Source organism: Manis javanica, chromosome 3 (genome assembly GCF_040802235.1).
Source record: "Manis javanica isolate MJ-LG chromosome 3, MJ_LKY, whole genome shotgun sequence".
NCBI lineage: Eukaryota > Metazoa > Chordata > Mammalia > Pholidota > Manidae > Manis > Manis javanica.
Genome location: NC_133158.1, coordinates 41,920,680 through 41,937,387, shown reverse-complemented (window position 1 = coordinate 41,937,387; position 16,708 = coordinate 41,920,680). Strand labels below are relative to the sequence as shown.

Sequence of the window (16,708 nt, the reverse complement as noted above, 5' to 3'; positions counted from 1 at the left end):
CTCTTGGACATAAACATGAGCAATTTCTTCATGGACACATCTCCCTGGGCAAGGGAAACAAAAGCAAAAGTGAACAAGTAAGACCATATTAAGCTGAGAAGCTTCTGTACAGCAAAGGACACCATCAATAGAACAAAAAGACATCCTACAGTATGGGAGAATATATTCATAAATGACATATCCGATAAGGGGTTGACATCCAAAATACATAAAGAGCTCACACACCTCAAAAAACAAAAAGCAAATAATCCAATTAAAAAATGGCAGAGGATCTGAACAGACACTTCTCCAAAGAAGAAATTCAAATGGCCAGCAGGCACATGTAAAGATGCTCCACATTGCTAATCATCAGAGAAATGAAAATTAAAACCACAATGAGGTATCACCTCACACCACTTAGGATAGCCACCATCCAGAAGACAAAGAAGAACAAATGTTGGCGAGGATGTGGAGAAAGGGGAACCCTCCTACACTGCTGGTGGGAATGTAAACTAGTTGAACCATTGTGGAAAGTAGTATGGAGATTCCTCAAAAAACTCAAATTACAAATACCACTTGACCCAGGAATTCCACTCCTAGGAATTTACCCTAAGAATGCAGCAGCCCAGTTTGAAAAAGACATATGCACTCTTATGTTTATTGCAGCACTATTTACAATAGCCAAGAAATGGAAGCAACCTAAGTGTCCATCAGTAGATTAATGGATAAAGAAGATGTGGTACATATACACAATGGAATATTATTTGGCCATAAGAAGAGAACAAATCCTACCATTTGCAACAACATGGATGGAGCTAGAGGGCATTATGCTCAGTGAAATAAGCCAGGCAGAGAAAGACAAGTATCAAATGATTTCACTCATCTGTGGAGTATAAGAATAAAGAAAAAAATTGAAGGAACAAAATAGAACCAGAATCACAGAACCCAGGAACGGACTAACAGTTACCAAAGGGAAAGGGGCTGGGGAGGAAGCGTGGGAAGGGAGGGAGAAAGGGGAGAAAGGGACATCAAGATTAGCACACATAATGTGTGGTGGGCCGGCACGGGGAGGGTTGTACAACACAGAGAAGACAAGTAGTGCATCTATAGCATTGTTGGGAGCCACACAAAGACAACAAGATGGCCACAGTTCATGAGGTTCCTGCTTCACTTCCTGGAGATCAGCTACGAGCCCGCGCGCGCCAACAAGAAAGCCCGCGCGCGCCAAGAGATACTCTTCTCCCCCTCCTTCCCCATTATCATATACCAATTAGAATGTAACTCGCTGCGCCACCCCTGCTATGCAGCCAATCCCCTGCCTACAAGTATCCTATGGCCCACTCTGCCCCTGAACACTGGTGTATATCTACCCCCGTCTTACAATAAAATTTGAAGGCTTGATCAGAATACTGTCTTGCCTTCGCTCTTCTCTCGCCCCCATTTTCTTTCAGGTCGGATCCCCCTCGTCCCCACAAATAACTAAGTCCCGCTGGACGGGACAAGTGGCGCCCAACGTGGGGCCAGAGGCGCGGATCCTTCGCAGGCGGACCCCCGAGTAAGATATCGTCTGGCCAGACCCCTTCTTGATGAAACAATAGGAGACGCCTTTCGCCGCTCACGGAGGTCGTCGTCCCTGGTGAGTACCGGCCGCCTTATAAGAAAATGGGAACTAGATTAAGTAAAGAAGCGGTCTTCATAAGAGACCTAAAAAGTTCGCTTAGGGAGAGAGGAGTTCGAGTTAAAAAGAAAGACTTGGTAAAGTTTTTTATTTTTGTTGATGAAGTCTGTCCGTGGTTTATTGTTAATGGCCCTGAAATTCATCCTAAAAAATGGCAGAAAGTAGGTAGAGATTTAAATGATTATCTTATCAAAAACGGCCCTGACTCTGTTCCTGTTTCAGTATTTTCCTATTGGAGTCTTATCAGAGATATTGTTGAAAATACTGACCCTGATAAACGTCAACTCTTGTCAGTGGCAGAATATTGCCTCCGCCCCCTATCTCGGGCGGCCTCAAAATCGTCTCTTTCGAGTGATCCCCCTGCTCCAAAATCAGCTAAATCCCCCTCCCCTAGCCTAACACCATCTTTGCTCGGTGCCCTCCATGATACCCCTCCCAAATGTTGCATTTATCCGCCTCTCCCTCGAGATTCGGACTTTGTCGATACACAAAAGGTTTTTCCGGTCGTGACTAAGAGCCAAAATAGCGAACCTTTAGATCCGGGAGACGCGGCCGAACTAGAAGACGAGGCGGCCAGGTATCACAACCCAGATTGGCCCCTTGCCGCCCCGTCGCTTAACCCCCCTTCTTACACTCCCCCTATTCGGCCTCCCAATGTTTGCGCCTCGGCCTTTTTGCCCCCGTCGGCCCCTCCGCTACCCCCTCCGGCTCCCAGTCCTGTTAGCCCCCCTACCAGCACTGAAGACCTAATAGCACAGATAGTAGAACAAAGAATAACTTGCCATCTCCAAAAATTGGTTGTCTCCCAACCAGTTCGTCCCTCATTACCTTCGCAAAGGAGCCTCTCTAAGAAACCGCTTACAGCCACAAAACCTAAAAAACTGCTCTTTCCTGTTCTTACCCGGGCCTCCGCCCGCTCTGGCCCCACCTCCACAACACGTAGTCCGGAAGAGGGCGATCTTGAAAGCGATGGTGAAGACGCCCCTGCTGCTCAGGAATTAGAAAGTGAGGAGGAAGAGCAGGCTGAGCCAGAGCCGGCCGAGCCTGCCGATGGCCCTAGAGAATTTCACAAAATCCATTTCAAAAGCTTAAAAGAGCTGAACGCGGCCGTTAAAGCTTATGGCCCCAATGCCCCTTTTACCCTTTCTGTTCTTGATTCGCTGTCTCGAGGAGGACATTTACTCCCAGGTGAATGGCTGCGTATAGTCCAGGCTGTGCTTACCCGTGGTCAGTTTCTAACTTGGAAGGCAGATTTTGCTGACCGCTGTCAGACCATCGCTGCTGCCAATGTAAAAGACCCTCATTCCCCAACAGCGTCCTGGACGTTTGATAAGCTTACGGGACAGGGCAGATATATCTCTGAAACCAGGCAGCAGCGCCTTCCCCTTGGTCTTTTATCTCAAGTGAAAGATGCCGCTTTGGGCGCTTGGATATCACTCCCTGCTTCCGGGACTGCTAACACTCCTCTAACTAAGATCACTCAAAGCTCGCAAGAAGACTATAGCGAATTTGTTAGCAGACTGTTAGAGGCCGCCGAAAGGACCCTTGGTTCCGCGGCTGCCAATGATAAGATTGTAAAACAGCTAGCCTATGAAAACGCCAATTCGGCATGTCGAGCCGTCCTCCGCGGTAAGACTCGAGACAAAACTCTTGATGAAATGCTGAGAATGTGTAGAGATGTCGATCCTTTTACATCCAAAGTCCAAGCCCTTTTAGCTGTGGGTGCCGCTGTTCAGACTCCCCCGGCTTCTTATCCTCCTTCCTTCCCCAGGGGCGCACCGCCTATGCGTAACTGCTTTAAATGTGGACAGCCAGGCCATTTCGCTCGCCAATGCTCTACCACAGCTCCTCCTCCTAGAGTCGGGTCAGTCCCCGGTATTTGCCCTCGCTGCCATAAGGGGCGGCACTGGGCCAAAGAGTGCCGTAACAATCCAACAAATCCCTTTTACAGTACCACAAATCCTTTCACCCCCCCTTTTCAGGGAAACGGGCTGAGGGGCCAGCCCCGGGCCCCCCAGCCAATTCCATTTCAGCCGGCCTCGGGGAACAGCCTAGCTGTAGCACTCCCGCCCTCTATCGGGCCACACCCGGGAGTGCAGGACTTGACCTCTGTGCCTCCTCCTCAACAATATTAACGCCTGAAGAGGGAGTTACAATTATTTCCACAGGAATTTATGGCCCACCTCCCAAAGATACTTATTTTCTAATTTTAGGGCGAGCTTCCACCACAATAAACGGCCTTATTGTCCACCCTTCCTTAGTTGACAATGACTATACTGGAGAAATAAAAATTCTTGCTAGTGCTCCCCGGTGCCCTGTCAGCATTATGAAAGGTCAGCGCCTTGCGCAGGCACTCCCCCTCCCTTTAAGTACATCTCACCCTGCTATTCATAAGAAGCGAGGCTCCTCTACCCCAGGTTCTTCAGACTTATATTGGATCCAAGCCATTACTAAAGAACGCCCCACTCTTAAGCTTAAGATCCAAGGAAAAGTATTTGAAGGAATTTTAGATTCGGGGGCCGACTCTACGGTCATATCTCAGGCTTCATGGCCCTCCAGCTGGCCCTTACACGCTTCCTTGACCCATCTACAAGGAATTGGACAGTCAAGAAACACCTTACAGAGCTCACAGTTACTAAACTGGGAAGACGAAGAAGGAAATACCGGATTCATTCAACCCTTCGTAGTTCCTGGGTTGCCAGTAAATCTTTGGGGAAGAGATATCCTTTCTCAAATGAAAGTCATCATGTGTAGCCCTAATGAAGTTGTAACACAGCAGATGCTTTCACAGGGTTACCTCCCTGGTCAGGGGTTGGGCAAACTAAAACAGGGAGATCCCAACCCGATACTGGCCACGCCTAAGATAGACCGCTCAGGTTTAGGGTTTGAAAAACATTTTTCGTAAGGGCCGTTGCTCCTCCTGCACTCCAGGCAGACAAGATTACTTGGAAAAGTGATGTTCCTGTCTGGATCGATCAATGGCCCCTTACCACTACAAAATTAAATGCAGCCATAGAGTTAGTGCAGGAACAGCTGGCTGCTGGACATATTGAACCTTCTACATCCCCTTGGAACACCCCAATCTTTGTAATCCAAAAGAAATCAGGCAAGTGGAGGCTCCTACAAGACCTCAGGGCGGTTAATAAGACCATGGTCCCTATGGGCGCATTACAACCGGGAATTCCCTCTCCAATAGCCATTCCTAAAGGGTATGTCAAATTAGTAATTGATCTAAAAGATTGCTTTTTCTCCATACCTTTGCATCCTGATGATTGCAAACGTTTTGCCTTTAGTATACCCATTACCAATTGTGTAGGGCCTTCTCCCCGGTTTCAGTGGAGAGTTCTCCCACAAGGAATGGCCAACAGCCCCACTCTCTGCCAAAAGTTTGTAGCCCAGACTATAGACCCCTTTAGGTTGCTCTTCCCCACTTTGTATATTATCCATTATATGGACGATATTCTTCTTGCCGGTCCTGACCAGCAACAGCTCTATGCGGCCAGTCAACAGCTAGTCACTGCCCTCCGAGATCGAGGACTACAAATTTCCCCAGAAAAGGTCCAGGTCCACCCCCCCCAACTATTTTTAGGCTTTGAATTATTTTCTAATAAAATCCTCACTCAAAAAATTCAGTTAAAGAGAAGCTCCTTAAACACTCTTAATGATTTTCAGCGTCTGCTAGGAGACATCAACTGGCTCAGGCCTTATTTAAAGCTGACCACCGGAGAGTTAAAGCCTTTGTTTGATGTCCTACGTGGAGACCCTGATCCTTCCTCCCCCCGCTCGCTTTCATCAGAAGCACAAAGGGCATTAACCATTGTAGAGCGGGCTATTTCTGAACAGACCATTAGCTACTTCTCTCCACATCTAAGTTTGTGGCTGCTCATTTTCCCTACCCCCTTCTCCCCTACAGGAGTCCTTTGGCAGAACCATCCACTATTTTGGGTTCATTTGCCAGCCTCCCCCCCTAGAGTCTTAGCTACCTATCCTCAATTAGTTGCTGCCCTCTTACGTTTAGGCCGAGAGGCAGCTCTCAAGTTGTTTGGGAGAGACCCTGAAGTTATAACCCTCCCATACAATACATCTCAATTACAATGGCTTATTCAACATGATGATGATTGGGCAATTAGCTGCACCTCCTTCCAGGGGACAATAGACAATCATTACCCTGCAGACAGATTAGTCCAGTTCCTTCAAAAGACCCCGGTTGTCTTTCCCAAAAGGACTAAAACCACGCCAATTGCTGGGGCTGTAATGGTGTTCTCTGATGGGTCCTCCTCCGGTATAGCCGCTTTCAGTATTAATGGGCAAGTTACTCGAATACAGACAGACCTCTCTTCTGCACAACTTGTTGAACTAACTGCAATAATCAAGGTTTTTGAGCTTTTAATAGATGCCCCCTTTAACCTTTACACTGATAGTGCCTATGTAGCAACCTCTGTTCCCCTATTAGAGACAGTGCCTTACATACGTCCCTCTACAAATGCTTCCCCCCTATTCGCAAAATTGCAAAAATTAATTTTAAGCCGCGATGCCCCTTTTTTCATCGGGCACATACGCGCTCACACTGGCCTTCCAGGGCCGCTTGCCAAAGGCAATGACAGGGTTGATCTGGCGACTCAATTAGTAGCCTCTGTCACGCCAGACTCACCCTTGGCTGCAGCCCAACGGGCTCATGAACTACATCATCTCAATGCTCACACTCTTAGACTCAAATTTTCAATCACCCGAGAACAGGCCCGCCAAATAGTTCGACAATGTCAAGGATGTCTAACTCTCCTCCCAGAGCCTCATAACGGAATCAACCCCCGGGGGTTAGTTCCAGGAGAGATATGGCAAATGGATGTCACTCATTACCCTCCCTTTGGTAAATTAAAATATATCCATGTGTCTATTGACACATGTAGTGGTTTCCTATGTGCATCCTTGCAAACGGGAGAGGCAACTAAAAATGTTATTACCCATGTTCTCTCATGCCTGGCATATCTACCACAACCTAAAATCTTAAAAACTGACAATGGGCCTGGATACGCCAGCTCTAGCTTTAAACAGTTCTGTGCGCAGTTAGATATTAAGCACGTAACAGGAATTCCCTATAATCCCCAAGGCCAAGGCATTGTTGAAAGAGCCCACTTAACCCTTAAAAACATGTTATTCAAACTTCAGTCGGGGGGAGAAGTACTCTATCCGAGAACAGGTAGTGCAAAGACACTCCTAAATCATGCACTGTTTGTTCTCAATTTCCTTACTTATGACTCCGCGGGTAAAACCGCTGCTGATCGCCTTTGGCATCCCTCCACGGCAGATAATTATGCACAAGCTATGTGGAGAGATCCGATGACCAATACATGGCACGGGCCTGACCCTGTGCTCATATGGGGGAAAGGACATGCTTGTATATATGATGCTAAGGCACAAAATGCCCGATGGCTCCCAGATAGGCTCATTAAACTCCTAGACACAAATAGAGGCAGAAACAATAATAATTCCAGTCCAGGGCATATTAACCCCTGAGAAGCCTTCCCTTTCTGTTTATTTTCAGGAGGCAAAAATGAAGATATGTACACTATTGACCCTCGTCATGACCTTTCGCCCCGTTTGGACCCATCAGATTTCCAATTTCACCTGGACAGTCACCAATGAAGCAGGAGACGTCGTTTTCAGTTCTTCCACCTTAGCAAGTACCCCCCCATGGCCTGTTCTTGCCCCTGATCTCTGTGACTTGGCCGCTGGAGCTTCTGCGGCCTGGGGGACCCCAGACATTTACTTTCCTTTTTCCACCTCCCCTGAGACCTACCCTGAGGGACAATCTACCACCTCTCCTGGGTGTAACAACACCCCTAGGAGAACCTACCTCAGGGAAACAGAATTTTATGTCTGCCCGGGAGCTCATAGAGATCGAGCCCTTAACTATAAATGTGGATATAGAGACTCCTATTTCTGTGACTCCTGGGGGTGTGAGACTACGGGAGATGCTAGTTGGAAGCCTAGCTCCACCTGGGATTATATAACTGTAAGTAAGGCTTGGAATCCCAAGCCTAACTCAACTGTTACCCCAGAATGTCAAAGCACCCAATCTACAAGGGGGCGATGTACACCGCTCTCCATTACCTTTACTGACAAGGGAAAAAGGGCCCCTATTGATGGATGGCTCAGGGGACATGAATGGGGGCTAAGGCTTTATGTTTCAGGAAAGGACCCTGGGCTCACTTTTAAAATCAAATTAATTCGATCCATTCCAAACGCCAACAAGCACGTTGTCCTTGGCCCTATTGCCCCTAAGGCAAGAGACCCAAGACCTTCTAACCCTTCTCCCCTGTCTACTAGTACTGTTTTCCAGGCCTTGCTCCCCCCGGTTTTACCCTCCACAGGCGAAATCCTTAAAGGCCTGGCTAATGTGACTGCAAAATCCCTTAACTCCACTGGATATAGCGAGTGCTGGTTATGTTTCTCCCCCGTTCCCCCGTTTTACGAAGGGATAGCAGTTTTAGTAAACACCTCAGCAGACCTCATACTTACCAATGACTCCAGCAAGACTCGCTGGTCAGACCCCTCCCGTTTTTCAGAAACCTCTCCGGGTCTCACATTGACGCAGCTTTCGGGAATAGGCCTCTGTATACATAGCCCCCTCTTGCGTCTACCCCCTCAGCTAGTACCCATCTGTAACAGCTCCTTCTCACCCCCGCTGTCCTATGAATTCCTTGTCGCGCCCAACGGTACTTATTTTGCTTGCTCCTTTGGCATAACGCCCTCCGTTAACCCGCGCTTATTAATATCTAACAATGAATATTGTGTTTTAGTCATGCTCATGCCCAAGATTTCCATACATCCCACCGAAGACCTCCTTCCATATTACTCAGGCTCTACTCGCACTAAGCGTGAGCCAGTAACCGCCATTACCTTATCTGTATTATTAGGATTAGGAGCAGCTGGGGCTGGAACAGGCATTGCCTCCATAATTACTTCTAAACAACAATATTATGCTCTTAGTCAGGCTATTGATAAAGACATACAAAATCTGCAAGAGGGTTTAGACAGCCTGAAAGAATCTGTTGTCTCTCTCTCTGAGGTAGTGCTCCAAAATCGCCGAGGGTTAGACCTCCTTTTCCTGAAAGAAGGAGGTCTCTGCGCTGCTCTTAAAGAAGAATGTTGCTTCTATAAAGACAAAACAGGGTTAGTGCAGGATAGCATTGATAAAGTTAAGAAAAACCTAGAAGCCAGGCAAAAACAAAGAGAAAAGGATGAGGCCTGGTATAAAAACTGGACCTCTGCCACCCCTTGGTTAACTACTCTGATCCCCACCATCCTTGGACCCTTGGCAGGATTCTTCCTTTTAGTGTCTCTTGGCCCTTGGGCCTTAAGAAAACTGACAGTTTTTATTCGAGAGCAAGTTGACCAGCTCGTCAAGCCAGCGGTTGCTGTTCATTATCACAGACTTACAGCCTGTGATGAAGAGTCTTACACCGAGCCAACCGATGCTCCCGGTCTCCGGTTTTCAACTTTACAGGCGCCTCAACCATGGTACCATCGATTCTGGCACCGTACTTAATGTGGCCTATATGCTGGTCAGCCAGAGCCAGACATACCCCTAACTATGAGGGTATGGGCATCGAGATGAGTGCGAGACAAAGTACCGCAAGGGAGGGTTCTTCCTAGAACCTCTCTGGTCCTCCCTGAGAATACGCCTGGCTTGCATAGAGGTTGGTATCCATATGTACATAAAGCCTTGATATATTAAGGTCAATTTGGCTTTCAGCTCTGCCTCTCCTCCCTAAAAGATACCGAGAGCATTTGCAGGATGTTACCCTGCTGGAGGAGCCAGGCCTCTATTCCCTCACTCGATTAAGGCCCACCTTTCTAAAATAAATAGAAAGAGAGGAGATGTTGGGAGCCACACAAAGACAACAAGATGGCCACAGTTCATGAGGTTCCTGCTTCACTTCCTGGAGATCAGCTACGAGCCCGCGCGCGCCAACAAGAAAGCCCGCGCGCGCCAAGAGATACTCTTCTCCCCCTCCTTCCCCATTATCATATACCAATTAGAATGTAACTCGCTGCGCCACCCCTGCTATGCAGCCAATCCCCTGCCTACAAGTATCCTATGGCCCACTCTGCCCCTGAACACTGGTGTATATCTACCCCCGTCTTACAATAAAATTTGAAGGCTTGATCAGAATACTGTCTTGCCTTCGCTCTTCTCTCGCCCCCATTTTCTTTCAGGTCGGATCCCCCTCGTCCCCACAAATAACTAAGTCCCGCTGGACGGGACATAGCATCTTGCTACACTGATGGACAGTGACTGTAATGGGGTATGTGGTGGGGACTTGATAATGGGGTGAGTCTAGTGACCTTAATGTTGCTCTTGTAATTGTACATTAAGGTTACCAAAAAAAAAAAAGATGATACATACATATGAAATAAAATAGTAAAAACAAGCATAAGTATAATAAACACAGAGATAGTGGTTTAACTCTGTGGGGGAGGAAGGGACCCACAGGAAGCTTTTGATTGTGTTTGTGTTATCTTATTTGGTCATCTGAGTGGTAACTATAAGGACATTCCTACATTATTCTCTATACTTATTTGTGTGTGAAATATCTAATAATATTACTACTTTGTTTCAAAAGTCTTTCTTTTGCCTTTTTGTGAACTTTATTGATGTATAATTTATGTAAATAAAACTTACCAATTAGTACAAAAACAAACAAACAACGTGGGGGCCAGACCACTGAGGTTGGAGGGGGTCCCTTTTTCAATTTTTGATCCAGACTGAGTCCCCAGCCTGAAAGGAATGTACTGGGGTCCCTAAGGAGATCAGGGCTCTCTCTATGGTGTATTGCTGCAACTTATTTAAGGTGACTCTTAAGGCTTGGAGCTGTTCTCTTACTCTCTTATTTTCTATCTGGTGTAGGTTCCCTGGGAGACTTCCTAGGCATGGGGGAGGGCGTCCATACACTAATTCAAAAGGGGAAAAGCCTTGAGTCCCAGGTGTGCAGCGAGCATGCAGGAGAGCCAGGGGCAGTAGGTCTGGCCACGGGAAGCCAGTTTCTTGCCAAAATTTAGCTAGGGTTCCTTTGAGAGTGCAATTAATTAGCTCCACTTTCCCTGAACTTTGTGGCCTGTATGCAATGTGTAGTTTCCAGGTAATGTTGAGAGATTTAGTTAAAATCTGTATTGCATCTGCTACAAAGACAGGTTCATTGTCACTGTGAATTGTAGACGGTAGGCCAAACCGGGACACAATTTCTTTCAGAAGGACTTTGGCTATCTCCTGGCTTTGTTCTTTCCTTGTAGGGAAGGCTTCAACCCACCCAGAGTATGTACACACTATTACTAGAAGGTATTTGAGTCCTCTGCTTGGCTGGACATCTGTGAAGTCTTATCTCAAGGTTTTAAAAGGGGAAACTCTTGTTCTTTGGACATCTGGTGGGGGTTGCAGTGCAGATTGAGCATTATTTCTGGCACAAGTCATGCACTGCTCACTTATTGTTCAGCTTAATAATACTGGCAACTGGCTGATGTAGTATTGCTTTTTTGTTTGTTTCAAAAACACTGTATTTTTATTTTTTTGGTATCATTAATATATACTTAGATGAGCAACATTGTGGTTACTAGATACCCCCCATTATCAAGTCCCACCTCCCATACCCCATTACAGTCACTGTCCATCAGCATAGTAAGATGCTATAGAATCACTACTTTTCTCTGCACTATACTGCCTTCCCCATTCCCCCCACCCCTACACTATGTGTGCTAATTGTAATGCCTTTTTCCCCTTATCCCTCCCATCTTCCCCAGTCCCTCTCCCTTTGGTAACTGTTAGTCCATTCTTGGGTCTGTGAGTCTGCTGCTGTTTTGTTCCTTCGGTTTTTGCTTTGTTGTTATACTCCACAGATGAGTGAAATCATTTGATACTTGTCTTTCTCCGCCTGGCTTATTTCACCAAGCATAATACCCTCTAGCTCCATCCATGTTGTTGCAAATAGTAGGATTTGTTTTCTTCTTATAGATGAATAATACTCCATTGTGTATATGTACCACCTCTTCTTTATCCATTCATCTGATGTAGTATTGCTTTTTGAGGAGGGCTTCTAGTGCAGTTTTTCTTGGTTGGGTGAGCTGATGGTATTTGCTGATTACATGCCTTCCAGTTGCAGTTGGGACAAAGATGCATCTGTCAGGCAACATCCATCATTTTTGTTGTTGTTGTTAGGGTGGCTCCTTCAGCCATGGCGCAGTCCTTCTCTTTTTCAGTGTACTTGGGTGGAGGGGCCTCTACTGGGGGCATTAGGGCCATGGTGAGGGAAGGAGCTTTATCTATTTTATATTGGCTGCTGTTTCAGCTGCTTCATCTGCTAGCTGGTTCCCCTGTGTTATAGGGTTGTTTTCCTTTTGGTGTTCTTTGCAGTGCAAAATTGCTGCTACTTTTTTTGGGAGCCAGACAGCCTTGTGGAGTTTTAGTATTGTGCCAGCCAAGAGTTGGAGAGGAATCGGTGTCCCTGTGTGTTTAAGAGGGACACAATAGTATGAGGCAACTTGACATTTATTTTTTGTTCCAGGATAAGTGTATGTGCTTTTTTAATGAATATAACTGTGGCTGCCAGTGTCCTGAGGTAGGGTGGCCATCCAGCCTCAGTTGGGTTTAGTTTTTTTTTTTGACAGGTATACAACCGACTGCTGCCAGGGCCTAACAGTTTATGTGAGAACTTTGAGGGTTACTTTTTTTTCATGTACAAAGAGATTGCAGAGCTTTTTTGTATCTGGCAGGCCTAGGGCTGGTGCCTGTTCTGAAGCAGCTTTATTTCCAGGAAAATGGCTCTCGGACTTGGCCCCCCAGGAGGTTGTAGAGGGATTTTGCTATTGCCGAGAATCCAGGAATCCAGATTCTGCAGAACCCGGTGGCCCCCAGGAACTCTCAGATGCCTTTCTTCATCTGGTGCTGGGGCAAGGGGCTAATGAGCTTTTTCTTCTCCTGCCTTAGTGGCCTTTCTCCCTGGGTGAGGAAGAAGCTCAAGTAACGGACTTGCTGTTGCAGATTTGTGCTCTTTTCTTATGAGGCTCGGTATCCTGAGTCTGACAGGAGTTGCAGGAGGGCCTTTGTGCCTTTTGCACAATTTCCCTGAGTGTCACTGGCAAGGAGGAGGTCATCTACATACTGCAGGAGGGTGCAGCACGTGACTTCCCTCGGAAAGCTGGCAAGGTCTGCGGCCAATGCCTCTCCAAAGAGAGTGGGTGAGTTATTGAACCCTTGCAGAAGCCGCGTCCCTGTTAACTGCATCTGCCGCTCCACATCCGGTTCAGCCCATTCAAAGCCAAATACGAACTGGCTCTGGGGGCCCAGCCGGAGGCAGAAGAAGGCATCCTTCAAGTCTAGGAAAGTGAACCATTTGGCAGACCCCGCAATCTAGCTGAGGAGGGTGTACAGCTTTGGGACCACGGGGTGTAAAGAAACAGTCACTCTGTTAATGGCTCGCAGGTCTGAACAGGCCGGTGCCCTCCTTCTGGCCTTTTGACTGGTAGAAATGGAATGTTCCAGAGAGACTGACACTTGGTTAGAATTCCTGCCTCTCTGAATCTGATCAGGTGTTCCTGGATGCCTGCTCTCTCCTCTTGTGAGGGGGCACTGCTGCTGTCTTTGTGGCGGGGTCCCTGGAGTCAATCTACAGTGACAGGGGCTCAGTTATGAGCACGTCCAGGTGGGTCGTCTTCAGCCCATACTGAGGGGAAGCATCTCTGAATTCAGGTGGGCTACCTGAGAGGGCCTGGGCACAGAACAGCCTCCACTCCTCTTCCCTAGGTGTGGTTATTGCCAGTACAAGGGACTCTGGCTCTTCTTGCCCTCAGTTTAGTTTGAGGCTGGTACATCCAGTTGGTTCAAAAGTTACTTGGGCTCCGAGCTTTGAGAGTGTATATCAGCTGAGGAGGGGAACGGGGCACTCAGGCAGGTAGAGAAACTTATGTCGGGCCTTGTGGTTTCCAAGTTCATGTTGACGGGCTTGGCAAAAGTGTTGCCAGACTGCGTATGTCCTAGTGGCTCTGAGAATAGTTGCAGTCTTTTTACTGAAGGGAGTTACAGGGAGGGTGTCCACAGAGCGTTCTGCCCCTGCATCAACGATAAAAGTCGTGTGTTGTCCCTCCACTTTCATTCTGACCATGGGCTCACGGGGGCCGAAAGTAAGAGCCTGTCCTTGTCAGTCTGGGCCGCTCCTGCCAGGCCAGCAAGCCTGTCCCTGTGGGGCTCCTCCCGGTAGTGACAGGGCTTCAGGGCTCTGCCTTGGGTGGGGCATTCATTCTTCCAATGCCCCTTCTCCTCACAGTAAGGACCCTGGTCCCTGGCTGGGGGTGTCCTAGGCTTCTCCCTCTTGGCTGCCAGCTTTCCTCTGCCTTTTGCTTATCTCTCTTTCTTTTAGGGCAGCTGCCAGGAGGCTGGCCTTTTTCTTCATTTTTCTTTCAGCCTCTCTGTCAGGCTGAACTTCTCCGTTTAGATATACTTTGTTGGCAATTTTAATCAGTCGAGTGATATTTATCCCAGCAAAACTTTCCAGTTTTTGGAGCTTTCATCTGATGTCTGGGTGGCTTGGGCTACGACTGAGCTGGTGACCATTTGTGGGCTCCCTGGTGACTCAGGACTGAAGTGGGTGTAGATGCGATAAGCTGCACACAGTCTTTCATAATAGTCCCCAGGAGACTCTCCTGGTTGTTGAGTGACTGAAGATACTTTGGTCATGTTCATAGGCTTTTTGGACCTGGCTTTCATCCCCTGGAGAGGGCATCCTGATATCGGTGGATCTGGTGCTGTCCCTCAGGGGTGGTGAAGTCCCACTGTGGGCACTCCTAGGGGACAGCGATTTCAGCCCATACATCCCAATCAAGGACCCCAGCTGCCTCCTCTCTTCCATTGTGGACAGGGTGCAGAGAAGCTGTTGGCAGTCTTTCCAGGTTGGCTGATGGGTTTGGAAAAGGGATTTCATGAGCTCAACCAGGGCTTGTGGCTTTTATGATGGGTATTGTGTTTTTAATTGAGGACGTTAGTTGTGGAGAAGGGTTGATAGTAAAATATGGACTGGCTGGGCTGGATGGTCCTGTTTTTATTACACCTTTCAGACTCCCGCGTCTCTTGCATTGGCATCTAAAGGCTGCCTGCTCCTGGCCAAAGGCACAGTCTGGCTGCTGGTCTAGGGGAGAATGGGTCCACTGGTTCTGGAGTTGGCGGGGAGGCTGATGTTGGCAGGGTGTCTGGGACCGGGGGGCTGGGTGCTGACAGCCTTGGGGGTGCATAAAGTAGGGGCAATATTGGCTCTTTCTCTGGGTCACCAGCAATTTGTGGAGGCTCAGGCTTCTGCTGATTCTTTGTGGGCTGCTCTGTTGAGGCAACTAAGACCCTACTTTGTCCCTGCCTATTGCAAGTGAATCACACCCAGGGGGGAAGGGTCTGGGCAACTTCTAACCAGAAGTTAAAGTATGGGGACTGATTAGGATGACCTGGATCTCTAGGGATGACCCACCAGGCTCAGCGGATTGTTGGATTGTTAGGGCATCTAAGGTTCCTTCTGGAGGCCACCCTGCACTAAAGGTGGCCTACACAGATTCACTCAGGGTTTTCAACCTGCAGGAGTTAATTTTACTCTGTAGTTTTCTAAAAGTTCATTCCTGAAAGTTTTGATCATAGTCTTGAGAACTGTAGGTTTGCTGTGTCCTGACCCCATGATGTGTCCATGGACGGTGCCGCAACAACAGACAAGGGAGGGGTGCCTCCTCTAGAGAGGAGACCAGTCATATACCTGTCAGTTCGCACTCCTCGTGGAGACTTTGGTCAGCCTTGACTAAGTCCCAGACCAGGTCAGCCGAAGCTGAGTCACTGTTATGTCATGGCAGCCGACCACGAATGCGGATGAGGCCCATGCAGATTCTGTAGTGCAGGCCGTGGAATCACAGATTCAGTGCAGACTGAATGGCAGCCACCCTGCACACTCCCTCACACTCTCAAACCAGAGTTTAAACATTCCCCCCTGGCAATGTCCACCTGTGCAACTTCTAAAAAGTCTCCAGGAGGTGATTAGGCTCCCCTTCCACCCCAATGGGTGGGAACTGGTTGGGTCAGGGGCCCTGGGGCCTTACCAGATTCGACATCGGAACCAGGACCTCACCTGCCAAGCCTCCTTGAGTCCAGCGGGAACAGCGGAGTGGGGCCACCCCAGGGTGACCGGGTGGGAGACTGCCGAGGGATCAGGCAGGGCATGCCTTCTCCATTGTGATCTCCTGTTCCATCACTGCCCTGCCTTTGCCCCAAACCGGTGGCAATAAAGGGCCAGCATGGTTAGGTTTCCCAGTCAGGGAACCAAATGTTACAGAAAATACTGGAAAACCTGGACTGGATCACTGACGGAAGAACCAAGCAGCACTCGGAGGTCTTGGAGAGTTGAGGTTTATTTCACACTGGTGGGCTCAGAGGGTAGTGATCGCCTGAGGTCTGAGCCCTGAGCACAAGCAAGGGGAGCAATTCATTTTATTTTGATATGTGGCATTTCGGCATGTGCAGGGCAACAGAGGAGCCCAGAGGAAGGAGCTGGGAGGGCTTTGCCAACTGGAGGAGAAAAGTGGTTTGCTGCCCTTGACAGCTATGTTGAATATTTTCCTTATCAAACCTACATGCTGTCTTGTCCTTCTCCTTCCCCTCATCAAGTAATCTGCAACCTGGGTAGGAGACAAGCATCATTACTAATTTTCCAAACAAGCCCAGATATAAACACCATAGTAAAAACAGGAAAGATTCTATCTTAAAGCTAAGGTTGCATCTTAAAACCCAGGAAGTTAAGAAGTACAATTCTTAACATATTCTTTAGCAAACAGACAATAACTCAGCCCACCTTGGGGGCAGGGAAGGTGGTCTTGACTGATATGTTCCCAGAGGGAAGCTGCCATACTAGGGAGGAACTGGATCAGTAAATTTCTTATGTTAATTTTGCAGAATTACCTGGAGGACTGATAATAAAAGAGAAGAGATATAATGTCTCTTATCAAAGATAAACATCTTGAGACCACTGGACAAGT

The 16,708-nt window shown here is 47.9% G+C and overlaps 1 long non-coding RNA gene across 1 annotated transcript in view; it reads right to left on the bottom strand.

Annotated features, from left to right (window-relative positions):
• Positions 1–16,387, bottom strand: part of LOC118971742 (uncharacterized) — a 37,973-nt gene extending 21,586 nt beyond the window's left edge. Inside the window, exon 1 of the long non-coding RNA XR_012129104.1 lies at positions 15,805–16,387. This is a non-coding gene — a long non-coding RNA (uncharacterized lncRNA). The remainder of the gene's footprint in view (positions 1–15,804) is intronic.
• Between the last annotated feature and the right edge of the window lie 321 nt (positions 16,388–16,708).